The sequence below is a fragment of the Tubulanus polymorphus genome, chromosome 3 (genome assembly GCF_964204645.1).
Source record: "Tubulanus polymorphus chromosome 3, tnTubPoly1.2, whole genome shotgun sequence".
In the NCBI taxonomy this organism is placed as follows: Eukaryota; Metazoa; Nemertea; class Palaeonemertea; order Tubulaniformes; family Tubulanidae; genus Tubulanus; species Tubulanus polymorphus.
In genome coordinates this window covers 13,471,120-13,492,458 of record NC_134027.1, presented here as the reverse complement: position 1 = coordinate 13,492,458, position 21,339 = coordinate 13,471,120, and the positions used below count along the sequence as shown (strand labels likewise).

The 21,339-nt window shown below is 31.0% G+C and overlaps 1 protein-coding gene and 1 long non-coding RNA gene across 7 annotated transcripts in view; one reads left to right on the top strand and one right to left on the bottom strand.

Annotated features, from left to right (window-relative positions):
- LOC141902693 (zinc metalloproteinase nas-30-like) overlaps positions 1–21,339 on the bottom strand; it is a 184,423-nt gene that overhangs the window by 30,672 nt on the left and 132,412 nt on the right. The window lies entirely within an intron of this gene.
- On the top strand, positions 16,422–16,779 carry LOC141902696 (uncharacterized). Its single transcript, XR_012618922.1, has 3 exons — positions 16,422–16,455; positions 16,531–16,615; positions 16,695–16,779. It is a non-coding gene; the product is annotated as an uncharacterized LOC141902696 (long non-coding RNA).

The following is a 21,339-nucleotide window of genomic DNA, read 5'->3' as shown; positions in this document are numbered from 1 at the left end:
TTTTCATGGGATTTATTATCATCATTTAGTTTAATTATTTCATGTTGAATATTATCAGTTTTTATATCACCGTGTGGGTGCCGTACGGCACCATTTTCTGATGTATTATAATCCGGTTTAGAATCATTATTTAATTTAATATTATTAGTTTTAGTTTCTGTTGATTGAATATGTTTTTTATTTTTTTCACCTTCCATTAATTTTGGAGCAGTAATAATCTTTTTATTTATATCATTCAATCCAAATGAATTATTTATTGTTGCAGTTTTAATTAGATTATAATAACCAATTATATTTCCCATCTTTAATACTAAATCATTAGAAATAATAAATAGATTAGGGCCTATACAATAATTTAATCTAATATGTGATTTATCTAAATAATTTTGATATCTTACAATGTTTTCTGGAATCGATCTATTTTTATCATTATGAATGGAATCTTCAAATAATACTTTGAATTGTTTCTGCGCATCAAATGAAGTGTTATCATTTCCAACTATTGGTGATCTTGTTTCAACTTGCGCACCTAAAATACAAATTAAATAAGTTCTAATTGATTGATTTATTCTTTGTATACCAGCTTTAGTAAAACCTTCACTATTTTCTAAAATGAAATAAACCCAACCATTATTATTTTGTTGTTGTATATTATTATAATATTTTGGTAATTCATTCTAATTTAGTGTTCTTATATCTGAATTTTTCATTATTTTTCCAAATTCTTTAGTATATAATATTCCTAATCCACCCATTGTTCCGATTTTTGCTCTAAAATCTTTATTTGAATTAATATTAAATTAATTACATATTTTATAAAACTTAGAAAAATTAATATTATTATTCAATTCTTTAAAATATTTTGAACCTGGTAAAGGACATTCTAATTCATCTAATATCAATTTTATTTGAAAATAAGTATGAAATCTAAAATGTGATAACATCAATGGTAAAGTTGGTTTATTTAAATGATCATTCCAACTAATTCCACATCCTGTTGTTGCACAATAAACAGCAAAATTTAATTGGTTCTGCCAATACTTCATATTAGATTTTAATAACCAATGTTTTGCCTCATTTAAATTTTTAAAATTAATTGTATACACATGAAATATATTTTCCATCTTAACATTAAAATAATTAGTTTCAGTAACATAAATATATAAATCAATTAATGAATTTAAAACTTCATTTCTATATGTAATATCTTTATTAAAATCTATTGCAGGAATATTATATTTAATTGATTTATTATATTGGAAAGCTTTTGGATAACTATCTACCATTTATATAATTAAGAAATTAATAATTTATTAATTCTTTTAATAATTTATCTTGTTCTTCAACTGTTATATGACCATTTAAACTTATTATATAATCTAGTGTATTCTTCAATTTATTAATTTCTTTTACATTAATTTTAATTTTTTCTTTATTACTTTTTATATTTAATTTTGAACTTATACCGGTTAATACACTTGAACTTAATCCTAACACACCAATTGATATAGCTAAAGGTGTTAATGGACTGAATATTGCTAGAAATGTTATTACAGAACTAATTGTAACCGAACCACTAATAATAAAATAATATATAATTTTACTTTTTAAATATTTTTTCTTTTTAACTTTTAAATCACTTTCAAATTCTAATATTTGTTTTTCTAAATATATTTTTAATTTAGTTTTATTTATATCATGAGGAATAATATCAATATAATCAACTTTATCATCCATTTATTTAGCAAAAAAATTACTAATTAGTAATACTATACGCCACAAATATAACAATAACAGTTTCACCTAAAATCCATATTATTTCATATTTCTGTTGTTCTTTACTTGGGGTATAATAATCTGATAATTTAGGTTTGTATAGATGTAATTTTCTTTATTGGTTACCGCGTTATATAAACTCATTGCATCATCAACTGATTGAAAATCTCTATGTGAAATCTTCTGATCATATAATTCCTTGTTTATATAATCCATATAGTTTTGCCTCTTTTCTCTATATTCTTCTGCTGCTTTATTGTATTTCTCTAATGCTAAGTTATGTCTTTTTTGTTCTGTTAATGATCCATTTTTATCAATATGTTTAAATAAATATCCACCACCTGTAAATGCTAAAGCGTTAACAATTAGCGATCCTATAATAGTTATAACTGCAGAAGCCATTTATTTAGTAAAATAATTACGCATTTATATAGGAGGAATATATTTTTGTTTTTCCAAATAATCAATAGTTAAATTAGATAAAGTAACTGATAATGTTAATTTTAAAATATCATTGATATCAAATCTATCAACATTAACACTTCCCATTTTATAAACTTTTTTTAATACCATTGAATAACCAACAGTTCCAACTGATAGTAATGCTCCATTATAAAATCCAACTGATAGTAATGCTCCATTATATAATCCAGTTATTATCCACTTATTATCACTCATTTATTAATCAAAAAAATTACTATCTTCAAAATATTTAGTTAACTTATTTATGATTAATTCAACATTTATTTCATTACTAGTTTCATTTGTATATATTTCAATTATTATTTTTTTAATATCATCGATGATAAAATCTTCATCTAATTCATAAAATCTTAAAGATTCTCTTATTAAATTAGTAATCTTTTCTACATTTAAAGTTTCTTTATCTATTGTTGTTTCATACTCAAATGTTGTTTCATTAGAAATTGCAATATTTTTGATATGTATAATTACATCAGTAATGTTAAATTTCATTTCTTTCTCACGTTTAAAATCAAACCCAAAACATATACTCGGTCCAACGGTTATATACATTTATATATCAAAAAAATTACTCTTTACATCTTACAACTAATTCATAAATTACAGGAAAGTTATTCAAATCAATTAAGTATCCATTGTGATTTCTTATTTCTAATTTGAAATTATTGAAATGTGGAATACAAGGTTTAAAATCACATTCAGCTAAATTATAATTTATTTGCGTTCCAAAGTGTCTAACATTTTTAATGGTAAAATATTTAATATACTAGAATTACAAATTGTATCTTTAGTTGCTTCAAATGTTTTTGTAGGATTAATTAAATTACAATAAATATAGAAATGTGTGTAAGGTGAAAGTTTGATCTACCTTCTGCGTTTACTGTAACAATATTTGGGTTAATTCCTAACAGTTTAGCTAAAGGTTTTCTTACTATAAATTCAAATTGTTCATCATGAGCTAACCTAATCTTTATTTTATTAGAACTATAACTTTTTGAAAATCTAATTAATGTTAAATCCGGAATCACTTCCTAATTTAGCTCGAGTTATTAATTTCTTGCGCTAATGTATCTAAATTATATAATCCTGGTTTTAAATATATAAAAAACCATTTATTCCTTTTTTTGTAAAAGATTGAAAACATTAAATGTTCTAGACTTTTATTCGATATATTATGAAAAGAATTACATAAACTTATATTAACTAATTTTAAATCAACACAATTCTTAAATTCTCTATCTAATTGTACTAGTAAATTATGAGATTTATAATTTGTAAGTTTTCTTGAATCAAAAGATATTCTATATTCTTTTAATTCTACCATTATTTATAACATAAAGAAATCACCGCTCATCACTAAAAATTAATTTTAATAAAATTTTTCCTTAATAAATGAATGAGAAGATAGGATGTGAAATTTGTGGTGAAGTTCTAAGAAAAAGTAATATGGCTCGACATATGAAAATCGTGATGAAAATTATAAACACCCTAAAATAAACTGCCCAAAAATGTAATAAATTATTCTCAAGAAATTATGTTAAAAAACATTCAGAGAAGTGTAAAATTAATGGCGCAACGGCTAATGTTGATAGTAACGAAAGTAATAGTAATTCTGTTGAAGTTGAACCTGAAATGATTTGGAAAAGACCTTTCTTATTCTATGATAAGGATAATATAAAAGATCATTTCTGTGGGCCTTGTCGAATGAAATTTAGTCCTGAAAATATAGAAGCTTGGGAGAATCATCAATTTCGTAAAGAACATATAGATAAAATTTCTAATGAATTTGAAACAGAATATGAGAAAACGTTACCAGATAATAAAGAAACAGTTGAAAAGTTAGAAAAACAATATAATGAATTAACAAGAAAAACATATTATTGTAAATATTGTAAATTGATTATTACAACAAGTAATTCAAATCTACATAATAGAACAATAAAAACATAAAGAAAACGTAAGAAAATACCAAGAGCTTAATGAAGATCAATTACAAAGCTATGATAGAAAAAAATGCTCACAATGTATTTATGAGTACTTAAGACAAGAAGGTCCTGTGATATTTTGTAATGAATGTGGATAGCAAAAAAATTTATGGGGTGATGAAAAAACTAGAGATATTCTTATAGAACCAAAATTAAAATATCATAATTAATATATAAAATGAAATATTTAAGACATTTTCTATGGAAGATCATACGCCAGTATATAAGCAATGGCTTGAAAAAATGAAAATAATAGAAAATAAAAATGGTGAAATAACTAAAAAAGATATGATAAAAACAATTATTCCATCAACACATCATTTAACATATCATTTAACACACAAGAAAAGAAAATGTATTTATATTTATTATTTAACGATTATTATAAAAAACCTAAATTAACAGAAAAAGATATGGAAAATATAAAAGAAACATTCAAACAAATATTAAGATATTATGTGGATAATAGAATAACAGATTCAATTAATTATGAATTCTTTTTAAATAAGATTGTAAAATTATTTAAACATCGATATCATAATTCCATTTGATGAATTAACGAACAAAAAGAAACAAAGAGAGCGAGATGAAATATGGTACAAGATAGAACTTTATTTAAATGAGAAAAATGAAATGGAAGAACCTAAACAAATTATACAAGAACAATTAAATGAAAAAGAAGAAACCAATAGTGATTTCGAGTTTGATGATATTGATCCATTTTAATAACCATAAGGTAATGTTTTTATACCATCATCTAAAATATGCCTTTTTATCATCAAATGGATTCAAACTAGTTTTTTCAACTTCATTAATGTACATCTCGTGATTTTCTGATCTTAAACAATTCATTTTATGTTTCATTACAATTGAGTTATATAAACACTTTATATAATCTTGAAATTCTATATGTTTATCAACCACATGTTTTGTTATTCCTTTTAACTTTTTAGTTTCATGATCTTTTGTTCTGTAACTGTACATTTTACTTCTTATCCCAACAAATTCAATAATTTCATCACCCCCTAATTCATCTTTAAACATTTCAGAATCTTTTTATTATCATTGCTAAATAGTTCATGATCTTTGGGATAATTGCTAAAATCAAAATGATGTTTTAATGTTTTTAAGTCTTTTGTTATGTCATTTGTCTTGATTTTTAGTATGTACGCATCCGTATTGAAGCAAATTAATGGAAATCCACAGTTGAATGTGCCATCTTCAGTTGATAAATCATAAACATAATCTGTTGGGTTATATATTTCAAATAAATCTTGAACTTTTTCAGTTAAATCTTTTTCAGTTAAAATTTTTTAGCACCATCTGCTGCGTAGAATCCAATGAAGAACCATTTTCTTAAATTATCTTTTGCATTTAATACATAATCTGGAACTATCTTTTCTTTTGTTGAAGTATTACTTTTCACTATTGCATGAATATAGAATTCATCATTATATTTTATAGCAAAATCTTTAGGATTATTTACAAGTATTCTATAAACTGCTGATGATTTCATAACATCCATGATGCTAAATGTTTTATGTGAATAAACTTCTTCACAGAATTTCTTAATTCCTTCTAATAATTTTAAGTCTTGATTGCATAAATACCAACAATATTTATTACCCCAAACATAATTATACACATCTGCTGAACCATCACCCATGAAAAATCCTTTGATAAAATATTCTTTTTCTTCTAATGTTTCGGGTTCTATATTATAAATATTATCAATAATTTCGTCGAATGACATATGATTCATTCTTTGGAAAAATCTTTTATGTAATAATTCATCTCCAATTTTTATATCGGTTGGTTTTATTTCATCGCCATTTCGTTTAATTAAACTATGATCTTCTGTAACATCTACAAACCCTAATTTAGTTCTAACTGTATAGATTTTCTTATTTGTTTTATGCCTAATAATATTCTTTAATTTTTTCCATCCATTTCTTGTCCAAACATCCATTAAACCATTTATTTGTATTAATTCTTTTTCACCATATGAAATATAACATTCATTATGTTTTGGAATTATTTCTGAAATTCTTCTTATCAATATTTTATCAATACATTTTAATAATATTGGGGTGTCAGATGTAACAGAATCAAAATATAATATTTCAATATGCTTTTGTCCCAAAAAGTGGTTGTACAACATTATAATAAAAATCATACATTGATAATTTTGATACTTCTAAAACAGTTGAACCAATGAATATAGGTTGATTAAATTTCATTGACGTTCTTTTTAATTTAACTGCTGTTAAATAATCTTCAAATCTTTTATTTCCTAAATGTCTAGGACTTGATTTTAAATGTCTTAATCTTTCAGAATTATTTACTATTTCAATATCATTTCTATTTCTAATATTTTCGCATGTTTTACCATAAAAACTATTATTCATTAATTTGAAGAAATCTTTTTCAAAATCTGTTTTAGATATTGTTCTCTGTTGAGTATTGAAATCTATATATTTTTCTAACCACTTCGATTGATTAAATTCAATATATCTTTGTACTTTCTTTAATTTCATTCCTTGTTTTAGATAAAATTTTAACATTCTATAATGAACGATATAATTGTATTTATTATTTTGAGTAAGTATTAATTTTTCTGTAAAAACATGATCTTTCGGTTTTATTTTCTTCTGGTATTCACTTAAATAACTATCATCTACAGTTATATGTTCTGGGCAATAAGGTAAGTTTCTTGTTTTAAACTTTATGTTATCAGGATATTCTAAATCAACTACAAAGAAATAACCAATTGGTGCTTCATCTTTTAAACTCGCAATTGCGCTTTCCCAATCAGTTTTATCACCATTTTCAACTTCTGTTAATATAAAATTTTTGTAAGGTTGAGGTTGCATCATTGCCCAACCATATAAATTAATGGCGTCAATATATAATAATTTATATTCATCATTTGCTTTAAAATATCTATCTCCCATAACACCACTAATTCCACCTCTAATTGATTTTTCAAATAATAAAACCATGTCTGGTTCTTTTAATAAATCTAACTCTACATTTGTATATTTTAAACCACATTGCCAGGTTAAACCAGGACTAGAGTAGCAATAACAAGGATCAACATTAAAATGATTCAAATTAACTTCTCTAAATTTTTCAAATATGTCAGCCAATATCATAACATCTGATTTTAAATATAAATCAACTAATTCACCATGATTTTCCATCTTAAAATTGTTCCAAATATTTAATGTTCTATTAAACACTTCGTCTTTCACATACTCCTCTTTTAATTGATCATAAAATTGATCTTTTAATAATTCTGTTACATTAAAATCATTGTGTGTTTTATAAAATGAATAAGGAATTGCACCTTTATATCTCAATAATTTAAAATCTTGTTCATTTGGATAATAATATCGAGTTATAACAAAATCATTATCAACTAAACTTTTTGCTAAATTATCTAATGAACTTGCTAGAAATCTATAAGAATCTAAAAATCTAATGCAACCAAATTGAAATGAAATATAATTTTCAGATGTTTTAGCTAATAGTTTAAAATCATATTTTCTTACATTTACACCATTCATGGCATTACATCTTCTATTTCTTGATTAATTGCGCCCAATTTTCCCGATAATTGTTTTATAAATAGATGGGTATCATAGCCTGATAAATTATGAAATAATATTGGAACGAAATTAACTTTCTTAGCTTGTAAATTGCAATCTTCATGAGCAGCTCCGCGGTATTTTGAATTTAAATGATCATTATCTCTAACTTTTTTATCAAATGAATAAAAACGTTTTTTTCACAATAACAACAATGAGTTGCATAATTAAAATCAATTTCATCTTCTTTTGTCATAACTATTCTTTTATTTTGTTTAATAATTCTGCAAAATCACTTTCTAATTCAATTATTTTGGTACAAAAATTATTAACTACATCTTCACCTCTAAAAGAAATATATCGACTTTCATATAATTCAGGATAATTTTATTTTATGTAAATTCCATAAGCAGCAGCTCTTTGATGAACTTTTGTAATTGTATTTATAATTGGTGGGTCTTATGGTGGGAATTATATCTTCATTTAGTTCATTTCCTTTATCCATTGATTTCAATAATTGCTTTTTGTTATATATTTCTTTTCTATCTTGATCAGTTAATTCTTTATTCAACGATTCAAAATCCCCATAAATTACAAATGGAACAATATTCTTAAATTTATGATTAGTAAATTTCAATTTATAATCTTTTTCTGTTGGCATTATCAATTTACAAAAATCTTTATTATCACATAATTCTTTATGTTTTAATAATGAATTCTCAGACATGAATTTAGATAAACATTTTCTACATAGATAAATTTTATGATGATGATCACTTTCTGTTCTAAAGAATAAATCAATTTGTTTTAACCACATATAATGTTCATTTTCATCTTTTTTGTAATATAACAAATCTATAGCATTTTCATCATCATAATATTCTGTTTAATATAAAGCTTCCAATGTATTATCTTTGATATTTTCACCTTTTGTCTTTGGTAATTGCATTAATTCAAATATATTTATTTTTAAATTATTAACTTTTTCTATTTTAGGAATCATTTTTATAGTTACTGGATATTGATCAATTTTATATAATGTTTCATATTTCCGGTAATTTGTTATTCTAAAACTATGCGTCATATCTTCTGTTGGGTGTAAACAACTAATAATTGACCATAGAAAACATTTATTATCTTCATTTTGAACATTTATTACTGCTTTTGTTGTAAATGGTAATTTAATATAACTTGATGCTTCAATATCCTTTTCTGTTGTAAAGTTTGAGTCATTTTTAAACATTGTTTTACTTTTTGATGTTTTATTCCTTTTTGTATTATAAACATTTAAATCTAAAAATATAATCCCATTCAATGTTAAACCAGAACCCTCAAAATATCTTTCTTCAATATGACGTTTAAATTCATTAAATATTTTTTCTAACTTTCATTTGCGTTTTTGAAATTATTTCTTCAGAGAGTGTTTGAATATTATAATCCATTTTCTCTTCAGACTTTAAAAAACTTACTTTCCCAGAGATACTAATCTTTGGATATTCAACATCTGTTATGAAATCTAGTATTTTTTCTATTATTTCATTAAATTTACTATAATCTTCTATTGTTGTACCTTTAAAAAATCTAAATATAATAGCTGCAGGACCAATTTTACTACGTAATGTTTCTAATATTTCAATTGTATCTTTTATTTCTAGTGAATCAATATAATTTCTAACATTTTCCATGTAAGGTTTATTTGAAATAGATTTAGTTTTTGAAGCTGGTTTTTTACTTGTTGAGGTTTATCATCAAAAAAATCTATTCCTAAAACATTATTACTCAAATTTTGATGGTGTTTTTGTGATTCGAGATGTCTTTTATAATTCCTTTTTACTATAAATTCATTACAAACTTCACATTTTATTTCATCCACATTCATATCATCTTATCGTTCTTTTCTTTCATTGGAATTTTCTGGAGTTTCAAAATCTATTACATTTTTTATATGATTTGCAGATTTTTCATGTTTAGATTTATTAGATTTATCGATGTATTTTTTACAATACGGGCAATAATATTGATTTTTATTGACATTATTGTTTTCTGTATGTTGTTCATTCCCCCCATTTATAAGGAAAAAAAATTACTTGTGGTGATGAGAGCTAGTACTCTCGTACTCTGGTATGAAAGCCCACTTTCCCTATTTCTAATGTTTGAATGAAAACGATTCTGTTCGATTGAACAAAATGCTTAATACTTTTGGTTCGGAGAAAAAACTTTTTACAATATACTTGTTCGAACGAAAAACTTAATGTTCTGACAAGAAAATTCTGTTCAAATTAAAACGATTCTGTTCGATCGAACGATTGTTCGAACGAAAAACCTTTCGTTTCGACAAAAAGAAGTTTGTTCAACATTGTTCTAACGATTTTTTCAAATTGGTTCAATCGAACAGAATATTATTGGTTGGAACGAAATAAATGTTGTTCCGACAAAAGAATTTTCAAGCAAAAGGTCTTTTGAACGAAAAAAAAGATATTTCTGGGGCTCCGCAGTAACTTAAAGCCGGACGTAGGTCGGCCTTGTGACGCGATGTGATTCTCGCGTTGCATCGCAAGTTTCGGTGCAGTTGCGATACGATTGTCAGCGACTGGTGCGACTAGTTTCTGCCAGTTGCATGAGCGCGTAGGTTGGTTGTGACAGTAGTGTCGCGTCGCAGAAAGTAGAACACTTGCGACTCCTTGTGACTGGCGTTGCCGAAAGTCGCAACCCGTCGAAAGGGAGCGTAGGTCGATGGTGGTCGTAGTGAATGGCGTCGCAGTGAGTCACAAGCCGTCGCAAGGCCGACCTACGCCCGGCTTAAGTCAATAGGAATTAATGAAATACCTGGTTCATTTATGATGAAAAAACTCAAATGAAAAGTCTGGCTTATAAAGCTTTCTGCTCAGACGAAATTTTCAAAAAAATCTTCATTTTTTGCAATAAAATTGATAATTGTGATTGATCGTTGCAAGTCGGAACCAGTTAATCACTAATTAACATGCATTTTAATAAATCTGATTCCTCCTTTACAGTGAACTTAGCATTAACCTAGTAGAGGCTACTAGCCTATGTAGGCCTATGTATATGCGTAGGCCTAACATCTGGACAGATTGATTGTAGGCCTATTGAATAACAACCCTCCTAAATATCGTAAATTTTGTTTTGAAGTTCAATCCAATGAGTTCGTTAATAAATGCAACAATTATACTGTGTTTGTTTGAGACAGTAAAGCTCAGTACCGGTAGGCCGAAAGCCGTGTAAAACTCGATAAACACTTCAAACGACACAGCGAACGATCTCCTTTCCCCCACAGCGAACGCTTACTCCGAATGTTAAGTGTGAGTCCAGCATACGGATAGGAGTGTGTTATATACCGTTATTTAGTAAATACCTTGTGCATTTGACAATGATCGGTATGTACTGTAGGAAATATAGAGTATTGATGGTATTGATATAGAGGTTGAAGCCCGCGGCCGAATAATGTAATATATTCTTTTATTTTGATACCTCGTCGACACAACAGCTTTTCTCCGCTATATCTCTTCGGCGTGTTTAGTTTAGGCCTACGACTCCCCGGTACACTAATGATTTATCTTAGTAAATACACGGTTAATTTGGTAAAGAAAAATAGGTATTGTTAAACTAACTCCTTGAAACCAGCAGCCAAATCACTGCTAGTAATAAATTAATTTGTACTCGATTTGATTCTCATGATGAGGAGAAACTCGCAGCTGATACCCGGAACCACGATGTAATGACACACGTCGATTCGTCGATGTTTACGGCTCGACAGTGCTTTTAAATCTAAAGTAGTAAATTTCCTGTGTATCGGTAATATGATTTGATGAGGAAAATGGGGTATTGTTAAAATTACTGTTTGAAGACCGCGGCTGAATGTGAAGTCTGCGGCAATAAATTCGTTCATTTATAATTGAATTGATAATCGAAGTGACAATCGGCCTGCGGGTTGATTTCGGGATGACGACTCGAAAAACATGTCGCCCCATTGAATGGGGCTAAATTAACGATGTTTACGGCCCGACAGTGCTTTTGTAACGATGATTCGTGAAAAAACACGCGATGTATTTGTAGATCTCAGTGAGCCGAACGATATCATACGGATTGTATCGACAACAGTGGCAAGGTAACAAAGCCTTAGTTCTTTTAGCGAAAATAGTGTGACATAAAATAATAATAAATATAGCTGCAAAGCAGCGATAACGGGTTTCTGCCTTGCTGGATACAATGTCGTACAAGGGTGCGTGCAAACATTTCACCGAAAGGAGTGCCACCTAGGGGTCAACTTATGACATGGATATGTTGACCCACAAGGGCTACTACGCGCAAAGTACTTATGTACAAAGTTTAGAGGAAATCGAGAATAGCGAAGATACAGTATTTTTACCATTCCCTAGTGGCAGTTGTATGAACTAATTTTGGTGGTTAGCGTACGATACTTATGTATTTGTACTCACACCAGGTTTTTGTTTAGGTCTATCATAAAATGACTGAATTACACGTAAGGAAACGGATGTTAGAATGAGTTTTCGAAATGTACGCCCCCTACTGGTTAGAATAGGAACTTATTATGTGAGGGGTTCGTTGTATCTCATATCCAGGTATACGTGTATCAATTTTTATAGAAATCCCTTTATCCGCTTAGTAGATATGAATAAAAATGTATTTCCAGCAAAATGTAGGTGGCGCTCCTGAAGAACCATATAAGTTACCTACTTAAACCATACATCACTTCAAGTATCTTGAAAAGGGCTGCTAACCACACATTGCAACCTCGATTCTATCGCCAACGGTTAAGGACCTAGGAGCAAAAATTGTTGTTGTCACAGTCCCCTGGTGGCAGTTGTATGAACTATTTATGCAGGAAGGAAATATTACACACATGCCTTCATACTTATACCAAGTTTTGTGATTTTCACAATAAACAGACCGCATTAAATGCGAAAAATGGATGCTGAAATCGATTTTTCAAAATTTACGCCCTCTAGTGGTTAAAATGGGAACTAATCATATGTGGGGTTCGTTTCGTTTAGTAACCAGGTACATGTGTATCAATTTTTATAGAAATCCATTGATAACCTTAGTCGATATAGATGAAAATGCGTATTCCAGCGTCTTATATGAGGCGCTACTGGTGATCCATATGAGCTACATAGTTATACCATACATCAATACTATATATTTACACATATTATTGTATTATACACATGTCTTTGTACTTATACCAAGTTTTGTGATTTTCATTATAAACAGACCGCATTACATACGAAAAATGGATGCCGAAATCGATTCAAAATTTACGCCCCCTAGTGGTTAAGATAGGAACTAATCATGTGAGGGGTTCGTTGCATTTAGTAACCAGGTACATGTGTATCAATTTTTATAGAAATCCATTGATACCCTTAGTCGATATAGATGAAAATGTGTTTTCCAGCGTCTTATAGGTGGCGCTACCGGAGAACCATATGAGTTACATAGTTATACCATACATCAATACAAGCATCTTGTCAAGGGCTACTGGTCACTCGTTGTAACCACAATTCTATCTCCACCGGTTAAGGAGCTAGGAGCAAAAATCTCTTTAAAAAATATGTGGGTCCATTTTCGAGCCCGTAGCGCCCAAACGGTTAATCGTAGATAGGGCGTTCCATTGACTTTTTTAGCCTCCAGGCTGTTATGAACAACTTTCGTGCTCGGCCGAAGCTGAAAACTCAAAGACAAAAATTTTTCTCACACAGTAACTTTTCGATGTCAGAATTTTCAAAAGTAAAACGCCCCCTGGTGGGTGAACGGGGTCCCCAATCAAAGATCCCTTCGACTTACCTCAAGGTACCTGTGATCCGTACATCTCACGAAAGTTGCAAGTAAATCCGTCAAGGAATATTGTAATGCTAGCAGAAGAATATAGCCATCCAGGCTCTCGCGTATAGATACCGTAGCTGCATTCCTCTATCCAGGAAAGTTACTGCAAGGATGCTATTGCTTGTACGTACGTATATGCGGCACAAACAAGGCTATAAAAACTCCTCAGTTGCGTTCACTCGAGAATGTCCAATTTCAACGGCAAAACAATCGACTCGTAGAGTGATAAAAATACTTTTTACTACTGATCTAGAACAGGGCTGTCTATCACTGCATATACGGATACGCACACAAATACACGCACTGCCGCACTGTGGGAATAAGACACGTAGGCAATACACATACGTAGATGGATACTGTTTGAATCGGGCTTAAATTTCGATGTTTAGAGGCTCACAGTGAGTAAACAGTGGCATTCTGATTAATATTATATACAGTATTTGTCAATGCAGCATAGTACTTGTGATACAGAATGGTTTCGCCGACAATGAAAGTAAGTTGCAGTTGTTTTTATCCTTCAGTAAGATCCAGTGTGAAAAAGAATATAATAATAATAATAATAATCAGCAGGAATACAATAGGGTTTTTGCGAAGGCTGCAGAAACCCTAATAATAATAATAATAATAATAATAATAATAATAATAATAATAATAATCAACAGAATTACAATAGGGTTTCTGCGAAAGCAGCAGAAACCCTAATAATCAACAGAATTACAATAGGGTTTCTGCGAAAGCAGTAGAAACCCTAAATATAGCTGCAAAGCAGCGATAACGGGTTTTCTGAGCAGGCGTACTATTCATAATTCGAAAAGTGGATAATAGAAATATATCAATACGGGATACGCATTTGATGTGTCAAGTCACACCAATGCGGTTTAACATAACATAATTTATAGTTATAGTCAAATTGGGGGTTACTCGGGTCGTTTAGTTGTCTGTGGAGTTGGTTAGATTGGTTACCCGTCTGTAACATTGGTTACGGAAACGACTCGTCAGCTTGATGAGTTGTATGTATTATGATTGTGCGCCACCTGCATTTTCCGAAATAATGTTCATATAATTATTTCAAGGGACGATTGAAATCAATTATCAACGTACATCTGAATATGTAATAGTCCTTAGTAACTTTCTGTTGCAGAGGGCATAGAAAAGATTTTGAAATTATTTGATTAAAATATAAATTTTATTTACGAAAAATAAACTATTATGGTCAGTACAAATTGAAAATTCATAGTGTATTTTTAAGAACAAGCTTACATAATACATCACGTACATTTGAATTTTATAAGTGATGTGTAAAAATCAACGTGTGACAGAAAAAAATGTATTTAATTATTTAACAATATCGAAATATGTGCTCTCTTTTTAAACTAACGGAGTGATACGCAATTAATCACATGGCCTGTATTAAAAGATAGAACATACAAGTTGGATATTTAAAAGTCGAAACATGTGAACAGAAACTAAAACTTTGATGTCAGTGACCAGTATCGAATTACACAACGACAATTGGCTTTAAACTCAACAAACATTATTAAAGAATGTTTCAAACAAAATGCTTTATATAACGACATGAATAAACTTGTTTTACAAAACAAGAAAGCACATTTTGAACTTTTGAATGGTCGAATCCCATTTATTCATAGTAACCTGTGATGTGGCGATTCTCGGAGCCATCCTTCATGATGACGTCACTAACAAGTGGTCACGCCCGTACGCGTGCACTCATTTCTTTGAAAATCTAGCTTCTTCGCGGAGCGGGACCTGGTGACGCTGCGCCCCGCCCCCTTCGCGCTGAGAAATATCTTATTCCCAGTCAGCAGAGACAGGTTCTAAAGATCATAGAGTGCATCGCTGGAGGGTTTCCGATCCATATAATTGAATTTGAATTGGTGCGGTGGCGCTCTCAATGCCGAAGTTTTTGTCATTCCGAATTTTTCAGTCGGCGACGGACGTTTATCGTTGTAAGTGATGTAATATGTAAAAAAATACAGGGAAACCTACCTCAATTTGTTTTTAGCGATGCAATGCAGCGGAACTAATAAGGAACATTTTGATATATAATATGACTATAGTACACTATCCCTCATGGAATAATAAGCTCCACTCGACAAACTCGTTCCCGTGCATTTTTATCTCTGTTTCAGCACACACACACAGCCCCTCTACCTACCATCAATGCCTAACCCCTGTTCGACCAACTGTGGGCATTTTCCTTTGAAACATAAGCCTAATTGTAAAAGATAAGCATTAATCTAAGTTAATGCTGCATCTTTATCATGAAACCTAAGAAAGATTATTCTATTATTTAGGCCTATTCAAATTTTCTGTCCACTACCACGTGGAAAAAAGACCCAGTCAAAATTGTGCATCACGCTTTGACGAAGAAATTGGTTCTAGGCTATAAATTTTACGACTCAAACGAATCTTTTCCTCAACAAAGCCGCTTTTAGTTTGATGCAAAATGTCATTTGCTTTTAAAATGTGTAACTAGGCCTAATCAAAAGGATATTTCAAAAGCAAACTTTGCCGGGCCAAGAGCCATATTGAATTCAATTTTTCCGAACCATTATGCCTCTCATCATAACATTATTTATCCTATTTCAAGATCTTAAGCCTACAAGTAGAGAGAGGGCCTACGTTGGGTTCAAATCGGAATTTTAAGATTTATTTCATTTAATTCCAGGTTTTCACTGTAGATTATTAAAGACATGTGGCGTTGTGGGAGTTCATAGTTGTTTGATAATCCATCATTTGTAAGTGTAAGGCTATTTGAGGGATTCGAAACCGACATTTTGTAAATTTTGTAGCTTTATTACGTTTAATTCCAGATGTTTATCATGACACGTTTCATTTTGGGGGTTTGTCAGCGAGTTGGTATGCTGTCGGCAGAAGTAGTTTGATAATTCGTTTCATGTAAGTAAACAGCTATTTGAAGGATTCGAAACCGAAATCTGTCTTGTGAATTTTTTAGTTGTATTTTGTTTGATTCTAGGTGAATAGGACATGATTCATTTTGGGAGTTTGTCCGCGAGTTTGTATACTGTCAAATGAAGTTTCTTCGTCAATTTGTCGTATGTAAGTATCAATCTATAGGTTATATAGGCCCTATTAGGGGTTCGATACAGAAATTTAGTGAATTCCTCAGACTTATTTTAATTTATTCCAGGTTGTTATCAGAAAAATATGTACTTTATTTCATAGGTTGGTCTTTGATTGAAAACTAAAAATGGATGATAGCTCTAAATTTGATGTTGATTCACATGACCAATCTAGTAAGTATGGCTCACTCGTCTTTTAGAATAAGAGACCTATTGCATTAATCCTTCAATTCAAGTTGCTATACAACCTTTTATACAGATATTTACCTTATCAATATAAACATGTATTTGCCATTAGCCATACAATTCTGTAAAACTTTTCCCGTCCAGATTTTGAAACATCATTTGACTCCATTTTTCCTCCTAGAAAATTGCCTTAGCTGATTCCAATGTTAAAGTAAAAGTGAATGTAGCATGTATGATTCCCATCCATCAATTTTGTCTTGTTTCGTATTTTTAGCGAAAATCTCGAAAAAGTCTGACGTCGAGGCAGGTGATGGCCAGACAAAGACATATTCTTGGGAAATATTTAAAGACGCATGGCAAACACACTTATTGTTCACTTTTTTCCTATCCTTATTTTGAAATTGAAGTATTGTAATAAACTATTGATTTATTTTTGTTGATCAACGCAACTAGTTTTGTTGTTTTCTTTCTTAATTTACATTTGAATTGGATGGTCATCTTGCGTAGGAGTCAGTTTGTCATCGAAGCAATACACTCTAACTTGTTGACGTCTCAGATGCAGCGGGGCAGGGCGGTCATCATATTGTGGACTTATCCAAATTACACTTACACATCCCAACGTGTTTCAATGTGTAAACTCCGTCGTACTCGGCATTATAAGAGAGTGAGGAATTGAGTTTTAGTCACCTGAACCCTGGGCTTGATTGGACCAAAATGACCTTAACTGACTTCACAGAATTTGATTATGAGTCAAGGATTTTCTAAATTTCTGAATGCTTTCTCTGGTTTTAAGATCAATTCAAATTCAATCTTCAAAATATTTTATTGAAAGAAATTCTACTGAAGACAGATTTTGAAATGAAGGATATATCCAGGCAAATAATTGCAGCAAAATCAACTGATGATCATCAAGGTGAAGTTTTCATTCATATTCGGCTAATTTGTCTACCCCTGATGATCGAAGCATTTTGGTTACTCGCGCCAATTAGTCAGCCACAGTCGATTTTCATGCCATCTGACCTCTTTCCATCTGTAATTAAGCAATCATATGTAAGAATTACTTAGGTAAGGAGCGAAATAATATATAGATATCTTAGGAGACTATTTGAAATCATGAGTTTGTTGTGAAAATCTATTACTACAGTCTCGTAGAGCATAGACACCAAGCCACGTGGCATTGGTATTTTAAGGGCAATTCAGTTTACTCCAAAACAAGTCAATGATTAACATTAAAAAAGCTTCATATCAAGGGTATGTCAGAGGACTCGTGACGCCCATGAATTATCATCCCATAATTACAATGAATCCAATTCTGCATGTACGTTAGCAGGACTGATGACTAATCCAAATATTGCATTACAAAAAAACAATTACGCAAAACGTCAAGTACTTACAGCATCTGAGACAGTTGCGCTTCAGTTAGAGTGTTAAGTTACGTCTTTGGCTGTCAATGTCGAAAAAGCCTAATTTGAAACATACATTTGCGCACTGTGGTTTAATATTCCTGCAAGAATCCGCAAAGGAATTGAAAACCGTAGTGACCAGTTCATTCCATGAATAATAGCTGGAAAGAAAGTAATCACAATAAATTGTCATGCACATTCAGTGTAAACCAGGCCATAACTAGCTGCTATTAAGGCATTCCACTGACTGGCTCTACCCATTATATTTAGGGCCTAAATCTATTCTAAGTAGCCAACAATGATCATTGCTTCACCGAGTAGGCCTACTCATTTGCTACCATACTCATATTATTAAAGAAATCATTTAATACATTCCCTGGTTAACGGATTCTCACCTTAAAATACATAAACTCCGCTGACGTTGTCATCGATCCGAGTCGTCAACTGAACGCGGAAGTAAAATTCCGTGTGAAAATTCCTACAATTTCTGTCCATATCACGTTGATTTGAGCCCGAAATCTTCAGGAAATGTAGCCAACGTAAATTGATTTACGAATAGAATTAATCAATTGACTCATTTTAGAAATCATGGTTTCGTGAAATTCGTCCTAAAACTCGCGATAAATTTAAGCCGAAAATGATTTCAACCATCCACCATGTTCTTTCATTAATAAACAAATTGTTATGCGCCGGCGCAGCTACGTGCCCTACCTAAATGCATGGTTTCACTAGGATTCGAACCCTCGACCTCTCAGTTGGGAGTCAAACACCTTATCCACCATGCCACAAGACAGGACGCTGTTTTTATCGTTAGTGGGAGTACCGGACAGGGCGAGTCGCGATTGCTACTTTCATCCGGTGTTATCTTTCAGTCAGTAATTTTAAGTTTAAAATAGGACGGAGAGTGCATAGATATAATCTACTCGGAGCGACTGCGTGTTATATTACTATCAGAATTCTACATTTCAATTAGAAGCTGTTAGTTGTCGAATCTGATAGAAGATGTATTTTATGTGCGAAAAAAGTGGAAAATATGTAAATTATAATAATAACAATCAACAGAATTACAAGAGGGTTTTAATAATCAGCAGGAATACAATAGGGTTTCTGCGAAGGCAGCAGAAACCCTAATAAGAAACACGCGAATATCAATAGGATTTTCTGTGATGTAACAGAAAACCCTAATAAGGCCATCCCAAAATAATTGTCTGTTTGCCGTAACACCGACTCAACTTTTCAGGATGAGTCGGTAGGTAGGTAGAAATTATTTTTTTTGGCAAAATCTTTGGCCAAAAAAACACATTTTTCACCTTTGGGCTTTTTTACATGGAAACAATATCGCAAAAAAATCATCTACGTTGTGCACGGGAAATTTGTCTAATAGTCTAGATTTCGAGAATTATTCTAAAATTATAACTTCGTCCAGAGCGTCATCTCTGTGTTAAAAATGAAACAGTACATTGAATATCAGCGCGCTTTTACGTTACCAGCTTTAAAATATAGTCACTATTAGAATGAATGGCAGCTTATTGGAACACTGCCAGTTTCCTGGAAAAATTAAACTAGGCCACATGTCAAGGCATGTTTTTACACGATGCACACTTGAATTCAAACATATGTAGCTCATACGTCGGCAGTGGGTCGGTCGGTCGGCCGTTTTTATCAAAAATAAAATTTATTTTAATGAATCCCAGAAAAAAAAGTTTTCACTCGGTTCCTTTGAAGTAGGGTCGGTCGGGTTACGGCAAATATAGCAATATTTTGGGATGGCCTAAAATTCATATGATGTCACATCAGAGGGTGGCTGAGGTCTTGGAAACGTCTTCCTTGGTCGCGGAAGCTAAAATACCGGTACAGAAGAAATCGGCTATTAGATCGTTTAAAATCCTGGAATTTACCACTACAATATTCAGACCTCGACAGACCTTATAGTTTGCTGCTTAGTATTTTCAGGTCATAAGAAATTACAATTTATTACAAATTCTATCGAACAGAAAACACAGCGCTCATCTTCTCCTACGATTATTCAGCCTATTTTCATGTCAGACGTGGTGGACGCATTACAGCATCACCTTGAGTAGTGTACTGTACGAGCTTGTGTGTGTAGTGTAACACTCCGCGTGCATGTGGAGGCCTCGTATGAGTGAATATTCGCTTACACCTCAATTTCAATCGAAACAATCACCGGGTATTAAAATGAAACAATACCTATGGCGGATGTGTGAAATAATTACATCCTCACCAGCAATGAGCATTTGAAATTCGCACGTATACGGCACCTAGTCCAATAAAACGTACGCCATTCTACGGCTTTCCCATAATTATTTTAGTAGCGCCGGAATTCCCCGTAAATCCCAAAAACAGCCAATCCCATTCGCTCGTAGAGACGACGCCCCCAATCGAGGTTATTGCAATTTTATACGCGAGAGCAAAGAATTTTCCCGCCAAAAACAGTTTTTCGTAGAATTTTAACTCAGTTGACCATGTCATCGACGGAGGTTCGCCATGTCTTCAATCGCATCGATTATACGTCGTTTAAGCCGAGAACCAATAAAAGAAATGCTCACATAAAAAAACGTACCGCGATTTTACATGAATTGGCTCAATGCCAACATCATATCGCTGACATAGGTAAACCAAAAAGTAAGCCATTTACAGACTATTATAAACGTAAGATTGGTAATGATGGTTTACGAGATAAAGCTGTCATAATCAAAATAGTAAACAATATTATACAAATAATCTAGAAAAATGTAAAGAATTGAAAAAACAATGGCGAGCAAATAATCCAGAATATATGAGAAATTGGAAAAAAAGATAATAGAGAACATTATAATGATTATATGACAGAATATATTAGAGAAAGATATCAATGTTTAAGATCAAAAGTATCACATTTATTCAGTAAAGAAGCGCATTCAGAAACACTATCTAATTTATTGGGTTGTTT